Source organism: Mustela lutreola, chromosome 3 (genome assembly GCF_030435805.1).
Source record: "Mustela lutreola isolate mMusLut2 chromosome 3, mMusLut2.pri, whole genome shotgun sequence".
NCBI lineage: Eukaryota > Metazoa > Chordata > Mammalia > Carnivora > Mustelidae > Mustela > Mustela lutreola.
The window spans coordinates 35,525,084-35,551,693 of record NC_081292.1 but is presented as its reverse complement, the minus strand read 5'-3'; the positions used below and the strand labels follow the sequence as shown (position 1 = coordinate 35,551,693).

Sequence of the window (26,610 nt, the reverse complement as noted above, 5' to 3'; positions counted from 1 at the left end):
ACTGTACTTTGGGAATGATTCCCATGGGTTACTTAGCCAGCTGTGCTCTGGTAGCTTCCTTCCCCAAACCAAAGCCCTTGGCTGAACAGCTGCACTGTTCTTACTCAATTTTTAAATTATTCTCTTCTCCCTAAGAAGGAGAGAGGGCTGAGGGAGAAGGGGAGAAAACAAACTGGCCAGAAAAAGAGTAGAAAGGAAGGAATGAGAATATTGATTCTCCTACAATGTATTTTTTTTTTCCATAAGGAATACTTTTATTATGATGCAAAAGCAATAACTGTTACATCTGAGTCTGAAGAAATTTCTAAACATTTCCTAAATAATTCAGCAGCTTCAGGCATACTGGGTCATATTACACAGTAAAAACCAGAATCCACATATCATTCAATTCTGAACGAACTGACATTTAGAGTTATCATTTTAGCCAACTCAACTTTCCTCTCATTGTATATGATTCCTTCCCCAAACCATGCCTAATGTTCCTACAATGTATTTTAACACCAACCCTTCCTGAGCTGTGTCAGGCCTTACCTATGTTAATGTCTTTGTTATAATTACATCATTAATTGAAAACACAACTGTATAACAATAGTGGCTAGACAGAATTGAGAGTTTGCTATGTGCCAGGAAGTGGTCTAGACACTCACCAACTTGATCCCACTTAGTCCCCACCACAATTCTATGAGACAAGTACGATCATTTTTCATTTCACAGATGAAGAGCTGGATGCTCAGAAAGGTAAAATCATTTGCTCTGAATCTCACAGTTAGTAATGGCAGAGTCCAGACACAGATGTCAGTGTGTCAGATTTCCAAGTCCTGACCCTTCCTCCTATTTTTAGGGAACCCTCCCTCTCCAATGGGCGGCACCAGCTGGCCAGAGCTGCCACCCAACGCAACCTTCAAACAAAATTCCTTCCATGAAAATGTTCTTCTCAACAATGGACCCTCTTGCTGACCCTGTCCCTTTCAGCACATCATTGTGAGGATTTCTTTCTTTCTTCCTTTTTTTTTCTGAACTGCTCTGTCCCAATGCTCTGTCTCCCCTGGTTACTGGGGTAACATATCTTGGGTGATATCTGCTGGATTTCCTATGGCCATGGCCTCTTTATCTTTCCCAGTACCTCTCAACCTTCTAATTGTCTCCTTATTATTTAAGCCAGCATGAAGCAATTTTCCAAAACATCCAATTAGCAAGTGCACAGAAGGAACTGGGTCCATAATTAATTAGTGACTCTAGGACACAACAAAGCAAAAGTAAAGCCAAGGATGTGGAAAGCATTGAAAACTGAAACAACAGGAAGAAGAGACACACATTCCAGGACCCTTCCCCACGAGGGGCAAAGAATCCAACAATCTGCTCACTAATTCAAATCCCCAAAGCCCCTCCATACATTTTGGGACTGAACAACATCAATCACTGGGTGACAGTCCCAAGTGGAACATCTCCCCCTCAGGATGAATGGCTGCTTCTGTTTTTTTAGCAGTGAACTGATTCTTTGCCCATTGTTTTCATGAGAGAAGGTTGGCCCCTCTTTCCTCCCACAATTGTTCAAGCCTCTTCAGAGACAATCTTCCCTGCAAGATGGCCCCAACCACAGGATTTCTTGTTCATCAGCAGAACAGAGGCCAAGTTAGAACATCAGGATTTAAGAGTCCAAGCTAGGATGACTGTGGCGGCCAAGAAAGGGAAGACTGTAGAAGAATGCCAGAATTCTCAGATGTACAGTTACTATTCCAATTTGGAGAAGAAAGAATGGCTTTGGTAGAAGTTTATCCAGATAACAGATTTCCCAGACACCAACTCATTCTCAACACACTTGTGAAGTGTAAATGGCAGGGGAGTGCTAGAACTGCTATTAGTGAAAGAGTTACCTTTTCATCAGGAGGAAATAAAGATGATCTCTTTGGGTTTTCTGGGGGGTTACCTTTTTCTTAGGAGGAAATAAGGATTATCCTGTATGGTTTTTGGTTAATATGGACTGTCATTATTGCCTGAAAGGCCAGAGCCAACAAAATAAGAAGTCTGAACAGCATCACAGCAATTTCCCACATCTCACAGGGATGACATCACCACCATCACATACTTGCCAGTAGGGAAAATTAGAAGACTTATATAGAACACTAGAGTTGTAGGAATCTTTCACTACTTTTTCTTACCCATAGCCTAATTTCCTTTTGGCTCTAGACTGAACTAACACTAGCTTTCAGGGCTGATTTCTGTACTTATGGGATTATACCCCAACCCACCCCATCAAGCCACAGTCTGAGCACTTTGATTACTACCATGGCAATGAATATGAGTAAGATAAGATGAAAGGAAAGTGAAAATAGCCCCTAAGGCCTTTATAAGACAGACTAGCTGCTGCCACTGCTGCTCAAAAGAGTAAATAACTATGATGCATGTTGCTAAGCAATGTTGCATTTTCAGTCCTTAATAACTCCATTAGTAACAAAGGATGACAAACTACATTTTGAGATTGATGAGATGCTTTACCTTGCATCTGTGAATAATCAGCCTCAGCAACCATGGCTCCTAACACAAAGCAAAAATGGTTGTCCTTTGTCCCCTAGCTGGGATGCATATTAGAACTCAGTGGTATATGTCCCTTTGGAAAGTCTAAGGGTTCTCTGCTAACTCATCTCCCGTGGTACTTTAAGTCTTAAAGAAAAAGACATGAATTAATAAATAAGCACACATTCTTTCCCCAAAATGCTACTTCTTGCTTATGAGATATATATATATATATATATATATATATATATATATATATAATGAGTGCTTGAAACTGTGAATTTTAAATACCATACCCTCAAAGGTTTGTAGTACAATGATTGTACAAATTATCCATCCTTCTGATTCAAAGATAGTGCTGTTCTGTGGGATTCTATGTGAAGGTGACCAACTCTGCAGACCAGTCCCAGATCTTGTGTTGATAACAACTACCTGTTGGTTTATAGATGCTAGAAAATTGCTCACAATGAGCTGTCAACTAATGGCTTCTTGCCCTTTTCCTCCAGTTACCCAGAATTCCCAGTTACTAAGTAAGTATTAGAAATAGTCTGCAAGAAAGTAACCTCTTCGGCAGGATTCTACCTATGCAATTCTGGAACTTTTCATCTCCTTAGATAAGCAATGCTGCACAAGAGACACTACGATCTGAAAGAGGCAGAATCTTGAGCCAGACTTTCTAAGGTAAATCTCAACTACACAAGTTCCCATTGAGTGCCTTGGGCAAATTCATGTCTTCCTGCCTCTATTTGCAATGATAAAATAAGTTGATATATGCAAATATATGCAAAAATAATATGGTATATGTTTAAAACAGTGTCTTCTTCTGGCCCCTTTGGCTCTGGAGCAGAGCTATATAAACGTTTGCAAGAATCTTCAAATACCTCCTTGAAACAGGCAAATACCTATTTGTAAAGGAGGAAAAAACTGACTCCATTGTGCAACCTTAGGATCTGTATTTGCTGCTTTTATATTTCAGGGGAAGTCACCAATCTAGAGAAGCTAGAAATTGCCAAAATTTGAATTCCTATAACATCAAACTGTTACTAATTATGGTTCTGGTCATATGCCATATGTTTGCCAGAAATAACAAATGTTCCATGGAAAAATACGTGGCTAATAAGGGTGGGAAACACATATAGTAAATGTTCTTGTTTTTCTTGGCTGTTAACTTGAAAATAATGAAATACTCAATGAAAAGTGTCCAATTGCAGTGACTTTTTACCACTTCAGAAAGATATTCTTGAGCTACTGAAAGTTAGAAATCTATGTTCAAATAGCATCATCAAATAATTTATTCTGAATATCTTACCTTTTAAATTTTGAAAAATTTAATCTCCCAGGTGTTTTTCCTAATAGAAATTACAGTGGTAGATGTTAAATTAACTCCATGTGATTCTCATTTTCAGAAACACAATTTTAGACTAGTGAAGACTTTCAATGTGTCCCCTTGAGCGTCATGAAGAAAGTCTTTAAATATAGTTTTGTTTTTGTGGGATTTTTCCTTCTAGGAATACATTTTTCTCAATTTTTCAGTATTGCTATTTAACAGGCTAAGTGTTTTAGACTTCTTTTAAACTCCTTTTATTTTACTTAAATGAATATGAGTGCAATGAGTTTTTGCAACTACCCAGTGAAAGAAACTTAAATTACTGATCAAGTGCTCTTCACTTACAAAGGCCATACCAGAAGAAGAGGGTGCATTTTATTTCAGTAGCATTTACACTAAAGAGCAGAATTTATTTTTTAAATAAATCAGTCTGGTATTCTCCTTCATTCCTATTTTCTGATATAAGTAAGGCATGATAATCCTGTAGGTGCTAAAAATTGATCAAGATCTGATCCAAGCTACTTTGCAGACAGGTGCTGTTACCTATAACATGATACTTCTACATGTAATAAGTATGCTTACTAGGTGACAGGCAATGTCCAGGGCTAGAATTATAATAATGGAAAAAGCAGATGCAGGCCCTGTCCTCATGGAGCTTATATCTGGGGCAGTGCTGTTTAAAGTGCTGTGGAGCACAGCGACCTCACGAACTATTCTTATCAGACTGCAACAGGGTTAGTATAGATATTGCACATAATTGTTCAGACATTTTTCCAGTAGTTGGACATCACTGCAATACCCAAACGTGTGATTGAGTGAACTCATCTCACTGGATAGAGTACAGATGGGGTACATGCAGAACTGACATAATCAGTTTCCCACAGAGAGGTGTAAGTACTCGTTGTAGATAAGAAGATATGTATTGGCATGTGATGGATTGGAAATTAAAAAAAAAAAAAAGAAATCTAGCCCTCTCCAAGGATAGTTTGAAAAGCACTAGACTAATGCTTTCTAAGCATTATAGGGAAGAGAGAAAGAGGGATGGAATGGAAGGAAGGAGAAAAGAAGAAAGGGAGAGAGAGAGAGACAGAGACAGAGACAGGGTGGGGTGGAGAAAGGGAGAGAGTTTAATTCCAACTGAGAACATCTGCAAAGCTACATGAAAGAAATGATTCTTAAGCATGAATTTGAATTTCAGAGGTTAGAGATCACAACACAAGAAGAGCTAAGAAGGCAGAAAAGGGCAAGGAGATGCTCGTTATGCAGCTCAGGCCGCCTGGTTCATGGCTGTCAGATAGCCATATGGAGACAGAAGCAAACGGAGTTAAGAAGATGAATCTGAAAAGGTAGGCTGTAGTCAGTTAGTAGAAAGCTTTGAGCATCAGGAAAAAGAATTAGAAATTTATTTTTGAGGGAGGAGTCAAGATGGCGGAGAAGTAGCAAGCTGAGACTGCTTCAGCTAGCCGGAGATCAGCTAGATAGCTTATCTAAAGATTGCAAACACCTGAAAATCCATCGGCAGATCGAAGAGAAGAAGAACAGCAATTCTGGAAACAGAAAAACAACCACTTTCTGAAAGGTAGGACCGGCGGAGAAGTGAATCCAAAGCGACGGGAAGATAGACCCCGGGGGGAGGGGCCGGCTCCCGGCAAGCGGCGGAGCAACCGCGCACAAAATCAGGACTTTTAAAAGTCTGTTCCGCTGAGGGACATCGCTCCAGAGACTAAACCGGGGCGAAGCCCACGCGGGGTCAGCGTGGCCTCAGGTCCCGCAGGGTCACAGAAGGATCGGGGGTGTCTGAGTGTCGCAGAGCTTGCGGGTATTGGAACGGGAAAGCCGGCTACAGAGACAGAGCCGACAGTAAGCTCGCAGCTCCGTGTTACCTTGAACCGGTCGCAGGCTCGGTGAGCTCGGAGCGCGGCCGGAGGTCAGGCAGACGGGAGTAACTGGGCGCTGTTCTCTGAGGGCGCACTGAGGAGTGGGGCCCTGGGCTCTCGGCTCCTCCCGGCCGGAGACCAGGAGGCCGCCATTTGTATTCCCGTCCTCTGGAACTCTACGGAAAGCGCTCAGGGAACAAAAGCTCCTGAAAGCAAACCCGAGCGGATTACTCACCCCGGCCCCGGGTAAGGGCGGTGTAATTCCGCCTGGGGCAAAGACACTTGAGAATCACTACAACAGGCCCCTCCCCCAGAAGATCAACAAGAAATCCAGCCGAGACCAAGTTCACCTACCAAGGAGTGCGGTTTCAATACCAAGGAGAGCAGCAGAATTCCAGAGGAGGAGAAAGCCAAGCACGGAACTCATGGCTTTTTTCCTGTGATTTTTTTTAGTCTTGCAGTTAATTTAATTTTTTCTTTTTCATTTTTTTTTTTTTTCTCGCCTTCGGGTAAAAATTTTTTTTTTTAACTGTTACCTTTTTCTTTTTTAACGATTTTTTACTAGTTTATCTAATATATGTATATATTTTTTTACATTTTTCTTAGGTGTTTTCTTTTTTAAAAAAAATTCTTTTCTTTTCTTTTTTTTTTTTTTTCTTTTTTCTTTCTTCCTTTTTGAACCTCTTTTTATCCCCTTTCTCCCCACTCACGATTTTGGATCTCTTCTAATTTGGCTAAAGCATATTTTCCTGGGGTTGTTGCCACCCTTTTAGTATTTTACTTGCCCCTTCATTTACTCTTATCTGGACAAAATGACAAGACGTAAAAATTCACCACAAAAAAAAGAACAAGAGGCAGTACCGAAGGCTAGGGACCTAATCAATACAGACATCGGTAATATGTCAGATCTAGAGTTCAGAATGACAATTCTCAAGGTTCTAGCCGGGCTCGAAAAAGGCATGGAAGATATTAGAGAAACCCTCTCGAGAGATATAAAAGCCCTTTCTGGAGAAATAAAAGAACTAAAATCTAACCAAGTTGAAATCAAAAAAGCTATTAATGAGGTGCAATCAAAAATGGAGGCTCTCACTGCTAGGATAAATGAGGCAGAAGAAAGAATTAGTGATATAGAAGACCAAATGACAGAGAATAAAGAAGCTGAGCAAAAGAGGGACAAACAGCTACTGGACCACGAGGGGAGAATTCGAGAAATAAGTGACACCATAAGACGAAACAACATTAGAATAATTGGGATTCCAGAAGAAGAAGAAAGTGAGAGGGGAGCAGAAGGTATACTGGAGAGAATTATTGGGGAGAATTTCCCCAATATGGCAAAGGGAACGAGCATCAAAATTCAGGAGGTTCAGAGAATGCCCCTCAAAATCAATAAGAATAGGCCCACACCCCGTCACCTAATAGTAAAATTTACAAGTCTCAATGACAAAGAGAAAATCCTGAAAGCAGCCCGGGAAAAGAAGTCTGTAACATACAATGGTAAAAATATTAGATTGGCAGCTGACTTATCCACAGAGACCTGGCAGGCCAGAAAGAGCTGGCATGATATTTTCAGAGCACTAAACGAGAAAAACATGCAGCCAAGAATACTATATCCAGCTAGGCTATCATTGAAAATAGAAGGAGAGATTAAAAGCTTCCAGGACAAACAACAACTGAAAGAATTTGCAAATACCAAACCAGCTCTACAGGAAATATTGAAAGGGGTCCTCTAAGCAAAGAGAGAGCCTACAAGTGGTAGATCAGAAAGGAACAGAGACCATATACAGTAACAGTCACCTTACAGGCAATACAATGGCACTAAATTCATATCTCTCAATAGTTACCCTGAATGTGAATGGGCTAAATGCCCCTGTCAAAAGACACAGGGTATCAGAATGGATAAAAAAACAAAACCCATCTATATGTTGCCTCCAAGAAACACATTTTAAGCCCGAAGACACCTCCAGATTTAAAGTGAGGGGGTGGAAAAGAATTTACCATGCTAATGGACATCAGAAGAAAGCAGGAGTGGCAATCCTTATATCAGATCAATTAGATTTTAAGCCAAAGACTGTAATAAGAGATGAGGAAGGACACTATATCATACTCAAAGGGTCTGTCCAACAAGAAGATTTAACAATTTTAAATATCTATGCCCCCAACGTGGGAGCAGCCAACTATATAAACCAATTAATAACAAAATCAAAGAAACACATCAACAACAATACAATAATAGTAGGGGACTTTAACACTCCCCTCACTGAAATGGACAGGTCATCCAAGCAAAAGATCAGCAAGGAAATAAAGGCCTTAAATGACACACTGGACCAGATGGACATCACAGATATATTCAGAATATTTCATCCCAAAGCAACAGAATACACATTCTTCTCTAGTGCACATGGAACATTCTCCAGAATAGATCACATCCTCGGTCCTAAATCAGGACTCAACCGGTATCAAAAGATTGGGATCATTCCCTGCATATTTTCAGACCACAATGCTCTAAAGCTAGAACTCAACCACAAAAGGAAGTTTGGAAAGAACCCAAATACATGGAGACTAAACAGTATCCTTCTAAAGAATGAATGGGTCAACCGGGAAATTAAAGAAGAATTGAAAAAAATCATGGAAACAAATGATAATGAAAATACAATGGTTCAAAATCTGTGGGACACAACAAAGGCAGTCCTGAGAGGAAAATATATAGCGGTACAAGCCTTTCTCAAGAAACAAGAAAGGTCTCAGGTACACAACCTAACCCTACACCTAAAGGAGCTGGAGAAAGAACAAGAAAGTAACCCTAAGCCCAGCAGGAGAAGAGAAATCATAAAGATCAGAGCAGAAATCAATGAAATAGAAACCAAAAAAACAATAGAACAAATCAACGAAACTAGGAGCTGGTTCTTTGAAAGAATTAATAAAATTGATAAACCCCTGGCCCGACTTATCAAAAAGAAAAGAGAAAGGACCCAAATAAATAAAATCATGAATGAAAGAGGAGAGATCACAACTAACACCAAGGAAATACAAACTATTATAAGAACATACTATGAGCAACTCTACGGCAATAAATTTGACAATCTGGAAGAAATGGATGCATTCCTAGAAACATATAAACTACCACAACTGAACCATGAAGAAATAGAAAGCCTGAACAGACCCATAACCAGTAAGGAGATTGAAACAGTCATTAAAAATCTCCAAACAAACAAAAGCCCAGGGCCAGACGGCTTCCCGGGGGAATTCTACCAAACATTTAAAGAAGAACTAATTCCTATTCTCCTGAAACTGTTCCAAAAAATAGAAATGGAAGGAAAACTTCCAAACTCATTTTATGAGGCCAGCATCACCTTGATCCCAAAACCAGACAAGGATCCCACCAAAAAAGAGAGCTATAGACCGATATCCTTGATGAACACAGATGCGAAAATACTCAACAAAATACTAGCCAATCGGATTCAACAGTACATTAAAAAGATTATTCACCACGACCAAGTGGGATTTATTCCAGGGCTGCAAGGTTGGTTCAACATCCGCAAATCAGTCAATGTGATACAACACATCAATAAAAGTAAGAACAAGAACCATATGATACTCTCAATAGATGCTGAAAAAGCATTTGACAAAGTACAACATCCCTTCCTGATCAAAACTCTTCAAAGTGTAGGGATAGAGGGCACATACCTCAATATCATCAAAGCCATCTATGAAAAACCCACCGCAAATATCATTCTCAATGGAGAAAAACTGAAAGCTTTTCCGCTAAGGTCAGGAACACGGCAGGGATGTCCATTATCACCACTGCTATTCAACATCGTACTAGAGGTCCTAGCCTCAGCAATCAGACAACAAAAGGAAATTAAAGGCATCCAAATCGGCAAAGAAGAAGTCAAATTATCACTCTTCGCAGATGATATGATACTATATGTGGAAAACCCAAAAGACTCCACTCCAAAACTGCTAGAACTTATACAGGAATTCAGTAAAGTGTCAGGATATAAAATCAATGCACAGAAATCAGTTGCATTTCTCTACACCAACAGCAAGACAGAAGAAAGAGATATTAAGGAGTCAATCCCATTTACAATTGCATCCAAAACCATAAGATACCTAGGAATAAACCTAACCAAAGAGACACAGAATCTATACTCAGAAAACTATAAAGTACTCATGAAAGAAATTGAGGAAGACACAAAGAAATGGAAAAATGTTCCATGCTCCTGGATTGGAAGAATAAATATTGTGAAAATGTCTATGCTACCTAAAGCAATCTACACATTTAATGCAATTCCTATCAAAGTACCATCCATCTTTTTCAAAGAAATGGAACAAATAATTCTAAAATTTATATGGAACCAGAAAAGACCTCGAATAGCCAAAGGGATATTGAAAAAGAAAGCCAACGTTGGTGGCATCACAATTCCGGACTTCAAGCTCTATTACAAAGCTGTCATCATCAAGACAGCATGGTACTGGCACAAAAACAGACACATAGATCAATGGAACAGAATAGAGAGCCCAGAAATAGACCCTCAACTCTATGGTCAACTAATCTTCGACAAAGCAGGAAAGAATGTCCAATGGAAAAAAGACAGCCTTTTCAATAAATGGTGCTGGGAAAATTGGACAGCCACATGCAGAAAAATGAAATTGGACCATTTCCTTACACCACACACAAAAATAGACTCAAAATGGATGAAGGACCTCAATGTACGAAAGGAATCCATCAAAATCCTTGAGGAGAACACGGGCAGCAACCTCTTCGACCTCTGCCGCAGCAACATCTTCCTAGGAACAACGCAAAAGGCAAGGGAAGCAAGGGAAAAAATGAACTACTGGGATTTCATCAAGATCAAAAGCTTTTGCACAGCAAAGGAAACAGTTAACAAAATCAAAAGACAACTGACAGAATGGGAGAAGATATTTGCAAACGACATATCAGATAAAGGACTAGTGTCCAGAATCTATAAAGAACTTAGCAAACTCAACACCCAAAGAACAAATAATCCAATCAAGAAATGGGCAGAAGACATGAACAGACATTTCTGCAAAGAAGACATCCAGATGGCGAACAGACACATGAAAAAGTGCTCCATATCACTCGGCATCAGGGAAATACAAATCAAAACCACAATGAGATATCACCTCACACCAGTCAGAATGGCTAAAATCAACAAGTCAGGAAATGACAGATGCTGGCGAGGATGCGGAGAAAGGGGAACCCTCCTACACTGTTGGTGGGAATGCAAGCTGGTGCAGCCACTCTGGAAAACAGCATGGAGGTTCCTCAAAATGTTGAAAATAGAACTGCCCTATGACCCAGCAATTGCACTATTGGGTATTTACCCTAAAGATACAAATGTAGTGATCCAAAGGGACACATGCACCCGAATGTTTATAGCAGCAATGTCCACAATAGCCAAACTATGGAAAGAACCTAGATGTCCATCAACAGATGAATGGATCAAGAAGATGTGGTATATATACACAATGGAATACTATGCAGCCATCAAAAGAAATGAAATCTTGCCATTTGCAACAACGTGGATGGAACTAGAGCGTATCATGCTTAGCGAAATAAGTCAAGCAGAGAAAGACAACTATCATATGATCTCCCTGATATGAGGAAGTGGTGATGCAACATGGAGGCTTAAGTGGGTAGAAGAATAAATGAAACAAGATGGGATTGGGAGGGAGACAAACCATAAGTGACTCTTAATCTCACAAAACAAACTGAGGGTTGCCGGGGGGAGGGGGTTGGGGAGAAGGGGGTGGGATTATGGACATTGGGGAGGGTATGTGATTTGGTGAGTGCTGTGAAGTGTGTAAACCTGGTGATTCACAGACCTGGGGATAAAAATATATGTATATAAAAAATATATGTTTATAAAAAATAAAAAATTAAAAAAAAAAAAAAGAAATTTATTTTTGAGACAACGGTAGTTTTTAATTATGACTCAACATGATAGGAAAATAAAAGAAAGCTCTATTTTATAAAATAATACTGGAGTCATTTGAAGTATATGCAATATTTTGAGGCAGGAGGCATTGAGGTAAATAATAACAGTAAAATATAATTTTAAAAACTAGTTTCCCTAATGGTGCCATATATTAGTCACATGTCGAAGTAAATGTATGCAATATTAAGTCTTCCCAGCACCACAGCATAGTAAAACACCACTTCAGAAGACCTAATCATGCGTGATTGAAGTGATTTTCAAATGCCATTCCTTTGCTTAACAGTGACAGAGAGAACGCACACTCTTCCCATTTTCAGAAACTTTGATTAAACCACAGATACTAAGGGAACATTAAACCACTATATTATTGTAATAACTTATACTTAAATGTCAAGTACCATCACCAAAGGACAAAAGAGTGGCACTTTTTTCTCTCTGTTGTTCTAAGCTTCCCATAAAACTACAATTGCATTCATTAAATGTGCCTCATTTAAGTTTCTCTGTGTCCCCAAAAGGCTATTAATTCTGGCAACTGATTGAGTTGGCGTCTTTTTAAGATTCCCATAAATGTATCTTTAAAAAAAAAATAGGTGAGCCACTAAGTAAGTTTTAAACTTTGAGGATAAAATTTTATAACATTGTAACAAATAAAACAAGCATCAAAGTATAGGCACCCTCGCCCCCCCCCAAGAAACTGTATTGCCATGTTGGGATTTCACATGTTTGACTGAGTAAAAATGTAATTAATTACCCTTCTAAGATTGGTTTCAAATATTATTTTTAATTGTAATGTAAGAACTATAGAATTATAAAGATACCATCCTGTAAAACTGAAAGCTATGCATTTAGGATTGGACATGTTTGTAGTACAACCATAACACAAAGCGAGAAGACAGTGCTGGGAGTCGCTGATTACATGTACTAAGGCATTAGCAATACAAGAGACGACTGCCATGATGGTGGGATTCTACCGGCACCAGAGTGCTCCCAAACATTCTCCACTGCATAGGACAGCCCCTTGTGACAGAATGATCTAGTCCAAAATGTCAACAGAGCTGCAGTTGAGAAACCCTGTACTAAAGGACCCAAGGACCCCACTAACATTTCCATTATTCTTCTTGGCATACCTGGAAATAATCACGTTGATTCATGCAATCTGAATATGGGAAATAAAAGACGTTTCTGGAGACTGAAACAGATTATTATTATGCCTCTCTTGGCTCTAATGAACTCTCCTCTGATTTCTGCAAGCAAGACCTGAAGGTGACCTCACACGTGCCCTGGTTTAATTCCATCAATGGTGATACCTTATATGCAGATATGGAAACACTGCCAATCAGGAAATCTTCAAGCAGATCTTCAGAAAAGACTCAAACAAGTTTCCAGCTATGTCTGTTTTTCTGAGTTGTAAGTCACTTATTATTTTAAGATGCATCATCAATTAAATAACAGCTTTTGGGAATGTGACAATGATATACCTTTCCTTAAATGTAAACATTGATTTTAAGATGTGTATGTTTTTTTGGAGATGGTAAATGTGCAGAATCTACAAAGTATATTAAGTGTATAATAAAACATACCAAGCTCTGTGTTAAAACAAATAGACGCTGACATACTCTCCTTCTTGGATCCTTCTCCATCAATGTTAGCTTCCATTGTTTTCATTTAAGTCTTTTTATTGCTCCCCTTGTCTCCTGCCCACCACTCAAAGACGAGGAGGTAAGGTGCAACGTGGGCTGTGGTATCACTAAATCCTCAGAAACAAGTATACAAACCTCACAGCTTCCCTCTCTTTAACTGAAATTAAATCTCCAAAATCTTTAACTGAATTAAGTGCCATGAAGAACATCTGTCTAAGCATGGTCTTCGTGCTGCTAGAACATATCAATTTACTTAACTAAACAAAGGAATCACTACACTTAGATACAATACAATAAATATTTGAAATTATTTTTTAAATTTCACCTAAAGACTACCCACACCGCTCATGAACAAACACTACATTAAGACTATACATCTCCTTATTGGCATATTATCTGCTTGTTCCATTAGAATTTAGGATACATGTGAACAGGAATTTTGTCTTGTGTGCATTGGCTGAATGAGTGAATAAAAGAAAGGATGAATGAATATCATCTCCCAAAGAGCACGGTCGTTATAAAGTCATAAGCTTCTTTTATTTTCACACTAGTGATAGAAGACAATAGGACTCATTCTGTTAGAAACTATTCATGTTCATTCATGTTCTACTAAGTCTTTCATGATCTACCCCTGCCACTTTTCTAGCTTTCCCTCACATCATGTCCCTCTTGCTCTCCAGCAACACTGGCCTGGGTGCAGTTCCCAGTAAGTGCTATGTTCTCTGCTACCCCAGGTTCTCCCAGAACACTCTCCTCCAACCCAACCTCTTCCAATTTCTTCAGGGAAGTCTTCCCTGATGACTACTTACTAAATGTAGTACCTGTATTTTATGGTCTCAGTTTCCCATATTTGGTTTTTTCCCATCATAGTAGTGATCACATTGGTAAAATGTGCACAGTTATTTGATGACCATGTCCGTCGCATCCCACAACACTCAACTGTAGGCAGAAACCCTGCCTGTTTTGTCCCCCCGTTAATATCACCATGATTTAACACAGTGCCTGTCATAGAGCAAGTATTCAATACGTATTTATTGGATGAATGAATGAATTATGTTTCTAGGAACATTATGTTATAGAATACAAAAGTCCAGTTTGGACTGTATCATTCTCCACTAGAGCTAAATTGGTAGGTGCTTTATCAACACTTTTTGGTTAATTGCAATCATTTATCTACTGTCACTAAACAATCTGCTCTTAAGTCTATATGAAACTAAGTCTACATGTCGCAAAATTGCTAGAAATCAATTGCTCTCTTCCTATTCTTTTTTTCCTCCTACATACTAATAAAAAAGCACCTTGGTTTATTATTTTTTTCCACTGAATTTATTGGCTACTTTTACATTAAGAACAGGACTGTGTGGAAAATGGTTGTCAGGGAATCAATTATTTGGATGATCAGTATTGGTCTCTGAAAACATCTGGAAGCATACTTTAATTATCCCCTAGATATTTGGCATCTTGTGTTCTCAGCTTCTGAGATAATCTCTCCTCATGACTGTTCTTGAATGAAAGACATTCTCTTGACACAAAAGGTGGGGGTTTTGTTTTGTTTTGTTTTGTTTTTGTTTGTTTGTTTTGATAGAGGAGAATTTATAGGACATTGAAAATAAAGAGTGGCAAGTTCCCAGGCTAAAAGGATCAAAATCATATTTTTTAAGAGGAGAAGGAAAAGGGTCTTTAGTGCAGAAAACTATAAAAAATAGAATTCCATGCAAAGTCATGTAACTGAGAAGGTAGTTACATGGGAAGCCTTGGGGAAGTAAGGATTTCTTGAGGATCTAGACGGAATGACTCTAGCCTAAAGGAGCTAAAGAGAGAAACCCAGGTGACAGGAAATCAGAAATCATTGTAAACCTGGGCTTTAGTCATAAACTTCACCTTAAAATAGTTTCTTTGCATATAGCTTTCCTATCTATTGCTATCAAGATCTCTGTCACTAGGTAAGAGTATCTGAAATTCTTGAACAAGATTACAGAAAGCACAGAAAATGGGACAGTATTTGCCAACTTCAGCCATCCAGGTGGAAAGCCTCAGTTAGGAGGTTTAGTCTCCTCATCCCTGCTGTACCCACTCTGCTCTCACGACAACAGTTGTTGCTCCTTCACTGCCTCAAGACTTTTCCTATCAATTTCTCATTCAAATTGTTCTTTTTTGATTCTGGAAGATGCCTTGAATGTGCGGCATGAACTCCTACAGCCTAGCCTCTCTTTGCTCTACAGAAACCAGAGATGAAGTTGAGTGTAGCTGGGGCTCACTCACACAGAGAATCTACAGTAGGGACCTGTCCCCAAGATCACAGAAGAGAGACCTGTATGCTTGAAGAGGGGCAGGGACACCAGAAGCCAATAGCAGACATGTTGATTCTTTGCACCTCCAGGTCAATGGGAATGGTTCTTATATTAAATCTTAACTCATGCTTTCCTAACGTTTGGGCAAGAACACACATTTTCCTTATTTAGTTTGATGTCAGAAAGATCCAAGGAACTCATGCAATGGCTACTATCATGTTTACAGTTGTGATGATTATAAGTATTTCAACCAGATTATCACAAGAAGAAAGAGCCTCTAGACCTGTCTGATCACTACCAACGTAAAAGCACAATTCTGTCTTGGTCTCCAGGAGAAATATATTGGGGTTTAGGCTCAGTTCTCAATGATATGAAGGAAAAAAAGTTAGAGTTTGTTTAGCATGACTTCAAATATTTCATTACTGTCTTATGTATCTCATTGAAAGGACTGTCCTATCAGATTTGGAATATAGATTTTTTCACTTTCACTTTCTTGTTACATACAGATAAGTCATGTTGTTCATCTAATACCAAAGAGACTTAATGGGGATAAACAAAGTGGGATGAAAAAGAGATGAGTCCACTTAAATTTCATTTTACATCAACTTACTTCCTTTCCCTGCCACATCACAAAAATACAAAATAAGGTTCTGTTCTCACCCACATTTACTTTATTTTTGCCATTTGTTCTTCATTTCAAACTACCTGGGCAAGTAAATGTTAGATTAATATTGATGCCTTGTTTACAAACAGCCATAAAAAAGTATTACCAGGGTCTAAGCCATATTATTACCTTGCTTATAAATCTTATCTGGCTCTCATCTGGGACCATTAGCATATCTTGAAAAATTTCCAAGAACTTCATATACCAGTAGATTTCTCTTCCTGAAAAGCCAATTTCCTAAATATTCAATGAGATGGCTTTTGAGACCCACCTACATCAACAAATTAGGAAAGTAATGATGTTCCTATCTTAACAGGAAATCCACTACTGCGGGTGCTGCTGCCCTAATTATACCACAATAGAATTTCAAAAGAATTGCTTCTGAGTTAAAAAAAAAAAAAAAAATCCCATCTACTTGCTGCACAATATCGGCTTCAATTTTCCACACCGAAAGAGTAGATTTAGAAAGTAAGGAAGGGTACATATATATTGCTTTTTTTCCCCCAAGTAAGAAAGTCAGGTTTTTACTTTCGTGATCATGTCTCCTGTTAGTTTTTTATTTTTAAAGCAAATTTCTTACACTTAAATAAGGTTACCATTTAATCAGAGTCACCACAGAAGAGAACAGATTTTTTAAAAAAATGAGAACGTGTCATAGTTTTCTTGTCAGTAACATACAAATTCATCAAGAATTAAAGTGGAAATAGATACCTTGTGGCCAAGGTTTAATGGCAGATTAATAAGCTAGCATTTGTTATTTACCAGACAGCAAACATATAAACATGCAACAACCTAGCAGAGATGCAACATTTTTGCATTCTGAATCATAACTTAATAATAATCACAATTTAAAACCCACACATTCAAGAGGTTCAAAAAGGGAACTCACAATGTACAGTCGGGCAGCGTCTTGGGTCACAGAGCCTTCCACAGGATCACGACAGATTTTATCACCAGCAGCTCAAGGGCCCTGCAACTGAGATCACTCATAATTAATAAATATTTTACTTGAACATTTGACAGTTCAGTAAGCATTATGTAAGGCCAGTACTTTTGTTTCTTCTGCAGTTGCCTTTGCAAACAGGAAACAGGAAACACACCTACAAGAACACTGACATATCTTAGCCTAATTGGTTTTTGGCTCAAATTACCCAGGGACAAATCTTCTATTACAGGGGTGATAAGTACAGTCCCCAAAAGTATGAGACTCAGGTCCTAACCTTTCACAGTTTAAAATCTTCTAGATAGATGCTACGCAGGCCATTTATTACAGAGAGCGACAGGCTCTCTTAGTAACATTCAGACCTTATGACCTTAATCTGGGAAGGACTATAAATCTCAGAATAAACTCATGTATATACCAATATGTATATGTATGAATACATATTATATATGTAATATACAGACAGGTTTGCATATATTACATATATACACATAAATATATACTATATTAATATATTATTTTAAACTATATAGATATATAAGTAATGTATTATTTTACTTTTTTAATATATTAATTTTATTTTTTTTCATGTTCCAAGATTCAATGTTTATGCACCACACCCAGTGCTCCATGCAGTATGCGCCGTGCCCTCCTTAATGCCCACCTCCAGGCTCACCCATCCCCCCACCTCCCTCCCTTCCAAAACCCTCAGTTTGTTTCTCAGACTCCACCATCTCTCATCTTTCATCTCCCCCTCCAATTCACCCCATTTCACTTTTCCTTTCCTTCTCCTAATGTCCTCTTTGTTATTCCTTATGCTCCACAAGTAAATGAAACCATATGATAATTGACTTTCTCTGTTTGATTATTTCACTCAGCATGTCTTCCAGTCCCATCCATATTGATAAAAAATTTGGGTATTTATTCTTTCTGATGGCTGTGTAATATTCCATTGTATATATGGACCATATCTTCTTTATCCATTTGTCTGTTGAAGGGCATCTCGGCTCTTTCCACAGTTTGGCAATTGTGGCCATTGTTGTTGCTATGAACATTGGAGTACCTGCAGGCCTTCTTTTCACTACATCTGTATCTTTGGGGTAAATACCCAGAAGTGCAATTGTAGGGTCACAGAGTAGCTATATTTTTAACTTTGGGGGGAATCTCCACACTCCACACATTGCATTCCCACCAACAGTGTAAGAGGCTTCCCCTTTCTCCACATCCCCTCCAACACTTGTTTCCTGTCCTTTTGATTTTGTCCATTCTAACTGGTGTAAAGTGGTATCTCAGTGGGTTTTTATTTGAATTTCCCTCATGGCTAGTGAGCATTTTTCATGTGTCTGTTAGCCATTTGTATGTCATCTTTGGAGAAGTGTCTGTTCATGTCTTCTGCCTATTTTTTGACATGATTATCTGTTTTTGGGGTGTTGAGTTTGAGATCTTGGATATCAGTTCTTTGTCTGTAGTGTCACTTGTGAATATCTTCTCCCATTCCGTGGGCTGCCTCTTTGTTTTGCTGACTGTTTCCTTCGCTGTACAGAAGCTTTTGATCTTGATGAAGTCCCAAAAGTTCATTTTTACTTTTGTCTCCTTTGCCTTTGGAGACATGTCTTGAAAGAAGTTGCTGTGACTGATGTCAAAGAGGTTACTGCCAATGTTCTATCTAGAATTTTTATGTAATATATTATTTTAAATAACATACATTTTTTTCCTGGAACATATATGGAAACTATCATGCAGGGATCTTTAAATTCACTTATTCAAATAAATAACAAAACAAGGAAATGTTTTGGTTCATTGAGCTGGGGAAAAAATATCCAGACATAGGGCTGGTTTTGGGAAAACAGAGGTTCACTACATCATTTGATTCTCTGAAATTCCCTTGGCACAGGCATTCTCTGCAGATCCATTTCCACTTCAGGCTGCCGCCCTTTGGTGCAAAAAAAATACTCCCTGTAGGGCACCTGGGTGGCTCAGTGGGTTAAAGCCTTTGCCTTCAGCTCAGGTCATGATCTCAGGGTCCTAGGATCAAGCCCCACATCAGGCTCTCTGCTCAGGAGGGAGCATGCTTCCTCCTCTCTTTCTGTCTGCCTCTCTGCCTACTTGTGATCTCTGTCTGTCAAATAAATAAAATCTTAAAAAAACAACAACAACAACAACAACAAAAAACCCTCCCTGTAGCAGTTTAAGACTATATATGTGTCCCCCAAGAAGACAGCATCAGCACTTTGGCAGTCCCAGGTTCTGAGGTCTCTCAGATTTCCCATCACTGAATCAGTCACTATACTTTGCTGAATCACTTTGAACTAATCAAGCCTTATCCCTGGAGGTGAGGGGAGGATCAGTCCAAAGAAAAATCACATGAAAGGTCATTCAGGATACTGAGAGGAAGGGGAAGAGATTATTGTGGAAGAAATCAACCAATGTCCACCACAACTTCTGACAATAGTCTGAAGATAGGTATTTGAGGATGCTTATTTATGAAAACACAAGTTCTTGCACTATTTAAAGATGTCAACAAGAGAATGAGCTGAGGTTCAAGAGATAGTGATTACCCAAATCTTTACATTCAGCAGGACTTTCTGTTAACATCGGATTTGCTCTCTAAGAAAATAGGTCAGAATATTTCCACTGGGGGTTCCTGGGTGGCTCAGCTGGTTAAGGCTCTGACTTCAGCTCCTGTCATGATCCCAGGGTCCTGGGATCGAGCCCCACATTGGACTCCCTGCTCAGCAGAGAGTTTGCTTCTCCCTCTCCCTCTGCCCCTCCTTCCTACTTGTGTTCTATCTCTCACTCTCAAATAAAGAAATTAATTAAATAAATCTTTTTAAAAACAGAATTTTTCCACTGTGTTTATGAAATACAGTTTATAGTCTATGAAGTGTTCTTGCATTTGATCTTCCATTCTGACATCCAAACAACCCTGCAGGGGGAAGGGGGGTGGCGGGGTGTGTGTGTGTGTGTGTGTGTGTGTGTGTGTGTGTGTGGGCAGGCATTCCCATTGGAAGCTTAGAGGGTGGGGCAGACACTGCTGGTTACCTATCCAATGCCCTGTCAACTGTTTTTCCTTACAGAACTTTGGTTTTGTTCAGAGCAGCAATTTGCCCTGTAAAAACTACAGCTAAGGATGGGCAGGTAGCACAGTTTGGGCCCTGGCCATGTAAGCCTCAGTAACTATGTGGGGCTCCCAGAAAAGATCCTTAAAAGAGCTCTCCACTCACTTTTTGATCTTTGCCCTTCCTCTTCTTCATGCCTGAAACATTGATTCAATGCCAGAGATAAAGACATATTTGCAGTCATGAAGTGACAAGCATGAAGACAAAAGCCACATGCTGTGAAGATTAAACTGAAAAAAAGTGCCAGTACACTGGCCCTGGTTTGCCTGCTTCTGGGCTGTTACATGAGAGGGGGAAAAAAAAAAAAAGGAGAGGAAGGGGTTGGGGAGGGGAAGGGAGAAGAGAGGAGAAAAGATAATAGAAGAGAAGAAAGACAAGAGAAGAGAAGAGAGAAAAAAGAAAAGAGAAAAGGAAAGGAAAGAAAACAAAGAAAAGAAAAGTCAGGAAAAGAAAAGAAACCCCTCTATTTGGCTAAGCTACTGTAGAAGGATTCTTGTTATATGCAGCTGAACACACTTTGGCTACAAGGAGGTTGCGTGAACATGTAATGACAGATCAAGGCTTAATTCCTGGGCTCTTGACTCCTTGTCCAGCGACATTGCTAATGAACTGCAGGGCATCTCCAAAAACAGAATCTGTCCTCTGCATACCATGCAAACAGGCATTTTAAATTTATGCTTTCTTTCTCAACAAATGGCTTCTTTAAATGATCTGAACCGCAGTTCAAATGGTGAGAACAGTTTCATTGTTTTTGTTTTTTTGGTTTCTTTAGCTTTTTAATATGTGACACTCAAGCATTTGGAGAACTGCTAAGATACATGCATTGGCTACCATAAAGAAGTCCATCATTTGACCAAAATTTCTTTCGAAACTGCCTAGGGAAGAACTGGCCGTCTTCTGAAATCTTGCCATGTTGGACGTTTCTTAATGGACCTTCTCAGTCACACGGGTATTAAAAGACAAAAGAGGAGTTTTGGTGTCTGGTTCCAGATGTGAGGGGCTTGGAAATCACCATTCTGCCCTAACAAGTAGAATTCAATAACTCTTCTTGGGTCTGTAAGAGAGGGAAGGACACAGGAAAAACCTCTGCCCCCAAGATTGGAAAGAGGAGCAGGGGAATACAGGGAGTCTTGGCTTCCCTGGGCAGGGACTTACCCGCAGAAACTGCCATAGGAAGCAGGGCTGGGGTAGAAGACCTGACTTGTCATTTCTGATTTGCTGGAATCTCTGTGGGGCAACTAAAGTGCCAGGGGAACCCATCAATAAAAAAGGGGGGTCCTCACAACACTGTGAGATATACTTCCAGGACATCTACCAGATTCCCACAGTCAGTGTCAGAGGAAAACCTCTTCCAGCTTCCAGAATGCAAAGAGGGAAAGGAGCCATTTTGAAATATGCCAGAGTACTCTGTTCTTTTTTTTTTTTTTTTTTTAAGATTTTATTTATTTATTTGAGAGAGAGAGAGAGAATGAGATGGGAGAGGGTCAGAGGGAGAAGCAGACTCCCAGCTGAGTAGGAAGCCCGATTGTGGGGCTCAATCCTAGGACTCCAGGATCATGACCTGAGCCAAAGGCAGTTGCTTAACCAACTGAGCCACCCAGGGGCCCCAGGGCACTCTGTTCTTAAGAAAACCTACCCTCAGAGTAAACTAGTTAACTGGAGCCTAACCTGCTGGAGTGTTATGAAGACCTAACTGATGTGGGGAAGGGAAATACTGGATCCAGTCTCCTCTAGCCTTCCACTGTGGGAGGAGGGAAATACTCAGCTGCAGCCCACGCTAGCCATCCTGAGAAAAGGAGGAGAAAAAAACTAGATCATTGTGAAGGTCACAGTCCAGAGACACGGGCTCTCTAAAAGACTGAGACCTAATCATAGGATGTGCAGAGCACCTCCCGTCCCTGAAAATCTCACCACCAGGATACTAAAGATCTATTTATAGCAGTTCCTATCACCTGGTACATCATGTCTGGCTATCAGGAAAAAAATTACAAGGCATACCAAAAGGAAAAAAAAATCACAATTTGAAGAGATAGAGCAAGCCCAGTACCAGTCAAGGGTGGGAAGATGGAATTAAAAGACAACAGAGCTCTCACAAAGGATGAAATAATTCACTGAGCCAAAAGTCAAGGAGGAGGCATACCCAGAGATCAATACCCGAGGGATTGCAAAATGTTAAAACTTGTAGAAAAAAACATAAAGAACATGTTTTGGATCTCCAAATGGGAAAACAGTTCTTAAGGCACAAAAGCACTAATCACAGAATGAAAGACTGATAAAATTGCCCCATTATAATATTAAGATCTTTGTTTATAAAAATGTACAACAAAGAAAGCAGAAGGCATGCCAACATCTGAAACAAGTATGCAACAAGTCAACAAAAGACCAGTATTCAGATTATATAAAGATATGTTACAAATCAGAAAGAAAAAGACAACACAATAAAAAAATGAGCAACACATCTGACACGTTGTCACAGAAGAGAAAAACAAGAATGGTAAATATACATGTAAAAATATGAGCAAACTCATTTGTAATCAGGAAAATGAAAATTAAACTGATGGTGAGAGTAGAAGTTGATAGAAGACTTGCAAACAATTTAACCTTAACTCATGAAGCTGAATGTTTATATGCCTTCCAACTGAATAAACCCACTCTTACCTATATTCTCTACAGAAATTCTTATATGTTGACCCTGGAAGTCACGTACAAAATCTTTATAACAATTTTCTTTATCATAACAAAATGCTATATTTAACACAAATGTCCATCAACTGTTAAGCTATTAAATAAACTGAGTTATATACAAACAATGAAATACTAGACAACAAGGAAAATCAATAAATCTGAGCTACAGGCAACAACTTGGGAGAACCTTAACAGCATAATGAATGACAAAAAGCAAGTATGAGGTAACTACATACAGATAGAGACCTTCTCTCCCTCCCTTCCCTCCTTCCCCCTTCCTTCCTTTTTCTTGTTTTATAAATAAGACCCAAGAATAGCAAATGCAGACAATATTTTTGTTTAGGTAAGCCCATATGTGATACATATTTTACAGTTACATATCATTTTGTCACATTTGAAGATTTGTGTAACCAGCACTGCAGTCAAGATGCAAAACTACTTATCACCCGAATGTTTACTGCAGCAATGTCTACAATAGCCAAACTATGGAAAGAACCTAGATGTCCATCAACACATGAATGGATAAAGAAGATGTGGTGTATATATACAATGGAATACTATGCAGCCATCAAAAGAAATGAAATCTTGCCATTTGCAATGACGTGGATGGAACTAGAGGGTATTATGCTTAGCAAAATAAGTCAATCGGAGAAAGACAATTATCATATGATCTCCCTGATATGAGGAAGTGGAGATGCAACGTGGGGGGTTTGGGGGGTAGGAAAAGAATAAATGAAACAAGATGGGATCAGGAGGGAGACAAACCATTAGTGACTCTTAATCTCACAAAAAAAACTGAGGGTTGCTGGGGGGAGGGGGGTTGGGAGAGGGGCGTGGGGTTATGGACATTGGGGAAGGTATGTGCTATGGTGAGTGCTGTGAAGTGCGTAAACCTGGTGATTCACAGACCTGTACCCCTGGGGATAAAAATACATTATACGTTCAAATAAATAAATAAATAAATACATAAATAAATAATGCAAAACTATTTATCAGCACACAGAATTCCCTCCTACTACCATTTTACAGGTACACCCATCCCCTCTGCTCCCACCTCTTATCTCTGGAAATCACTAGTCTGTTCGCCAGCTTTATAATTTTGTTATTTCTAGAATGTTAATAGATGGAGTCATATAATATATGTGATTTTTTGATAATGTCCTTTTGATATGTGACCTTTTGATATTTAGAGGTCATATAATATGTGAACTTTTTTTTTTTTTTAACTGAGCATAATGACCTTGAGATCCAAGACATTGCTTGTACTCACGTGGTTGTCTGCATCTGGCTGAACAGTATCTCATGGTTTGGATGTACCATGGTTTGTTTAACCACTCACCTACTGCAGGGCATTTTGGTTGTTTTAGGGTTTTGGCTTATTGTAAACAAAGCTGTTAGGGAAAACTGTCTACAGGTTTTTGTGTGGATATAAGTTACTTCTCTGGGATATATGCCCAGGATAGTGATTGCTGGGTCAGATGGTTGAGTTTGTTTAGTTTTTAAGAAACTTCCCAGCTATTTTCCAGAGTGGTTGTACCAGTTTAACCACCAGCAATGTATGAAAGATTCAGTTTTCTTTGCACCTTCCATGGAGGGTTCCCATCTTTTATTCCTTGATCTAATCATTTGTCTATGACCCATATCAAAGCTCCTCTACAGGAATAGAAGGAGGGATCCTAGACTCCCTGAAGACTTTCTCTCTTCTTTCCTTCTCTTTGATGCCTGCTGGCAGTGATATGTTTAGAATAGAGCACTTCACAACCTGGGGCCTGACTTTAAGGGGTCAAAAGTTTCCCTGAAATTCTATACAAAAGTTTGTCTGCATGTATTTTTCTCTAGGGAATGAGTTTCTAGCTCAGAGAGATTCAGTTTGGCCACATCTTGGCCAATATTTGGTATTATTGCTACTTATTTCAGGCTGTTCTAATAGATGGGTAGTGGTATCTCATTACAGTCTTCCTTTGCATTTCCCTAGTAGTTAGTAATGCTAAATACCTTGTGTGTATCTGCCAACTGCACATCCTCTTCAGTGAAATGCGTCTATCTTTTGAATATTCTCTAGTAGAACTTTTTTATCTGTTAAGTTTGGAGTTCTAGATATAGTATAGGTATAAGTCCTTTATTGGGTACATGTTTTGTAAGCATTTTTTCTCAGACTGTAGCTTGCCTTTTCCCATTTCTTGGTATATTCTTTCAAATTAATGTTTTTGTGTTCTTTGACTACATATACAGTAGTGCGATTACTGGATTATAGGGTAGTTCTATTTTTAACTTTTTGAGGAATCTCCATGCTGTTTTCCACAGTGGCTGTACCACTTTGCACTCCCACCAACAGAGCTTAAGAAGTTCCTTTTCCTTCACATCCTTGCTCACACTTGTTTCCTGTGTTTTTGATTTTAGTAATGTTGACAGGTGTGAGGTGAGAGTTCACCATAGTTTTGATCTGCAGTTCCCTGATGAGTGATGTTCAGCATCTTTTCATATGTCTGCTGGCCATCTCTTTGTTTCCTTTTCATATAAATTTTCACAGTAATCTTATCTGTATCTACAAAAAAATTTTCTAAATTTTTAAAAGAATTTCATTAAACCTAAGTATCAATTTGAGTAAAATTGACATCTCTACTATGTTGAATCTTCCAATCTATGAATATAGTATGGTTCTCCATTTATTTGGATGTTATTTAATTTCTTTCACCAGCATTTTGTAGTTTTCAGCATACAAATCCTATACATGTTCTGTTAGATTTACACTTAAGTATTTTGTATGTTTTCGAGCTATTATAAATGATATTGTATATTTAATTTCAATACCCATGCATACATTGCTAGTATTCAATACCCATGCATACATTGCTAGTATACAGAAATACAATTGATTTTCTTTTCTTTTAAGATTTATTTATTTATTTATTTATTTGACAGACATCACAAGTAGGCAGAGAAGGAGGCAGAGAGAGAGAGAGGAGGAAGCAGGCTCCCTGCTGAGCAGAAAGCCCGATGTAGGGCTCAATCCCAGGACCCTGGGATCATGACCTGAGCCAAAGGCAGAGGCTTTAACCCACTGAGCCCAGGCACCCCTACAATTGATTTTCTATGTCTATTTTATATCCTGCAACTTAGCTGAACTCACTTTTTAGTTCTAGTTTTTTGGGTTTTTTTGTAGATTCTACTGGATGTTTTTCATGCCATCTGCAAATAGAAGCAATTTTATTTCTTGCTTTCAGATCTATATGTCTTTATTTTCTCTTCTTATTTTATTATACTGTATAGAACTTCCAGTGGTATGTTGAATAGGAATAATGAGAAAGGATATCCTTGTCTTGCTCCTGATATTACGGGGAAAGGATTCAGTCTTTCACTACTAAGTATGCTGTTAGCTACAAGTGTTTGATATTCTTAAATCAATATTAAGAAGCTCCCCTCTATTCCTATTTTTCTGAGGCTTTTTTTAAAATCATGAATTACTGAATTTTGTTGAATAATTTTTCTGCTTCGATTAGCACAATTGTGATTTTTTTTCTTTAGACTGTTTACACAGTGGAGTATACTGTTGATTTTCAAATACTTTTTAAATATTATTTATTTACTTG

The 26,610-nt window shown here is 38.8% G+C and overlaps 1 protein-coding gene across 2 annotated transcripts in view; it reads right to left on the bottom strand.

The window, feature by feature from the left end:
- NCALD (neurocalcin delta) overlaps positions 1–26,610 on the bottom strand; it is a 398,244-nt gene that overhangs the window by 140,990 nt on the left and 230,644 nt on the right. For both annotated transcript variants that reach the window (XM_059165892.1, XM_059165893.1), the window contains exon 4: positions 17,163–17,249. The gene's annotated coding sequence lies outside the window, so the exon portion shown is untranslated. The remainder of the gene's footprint in view (positions 1–17,162; positions 17,250–26,610) is intronic.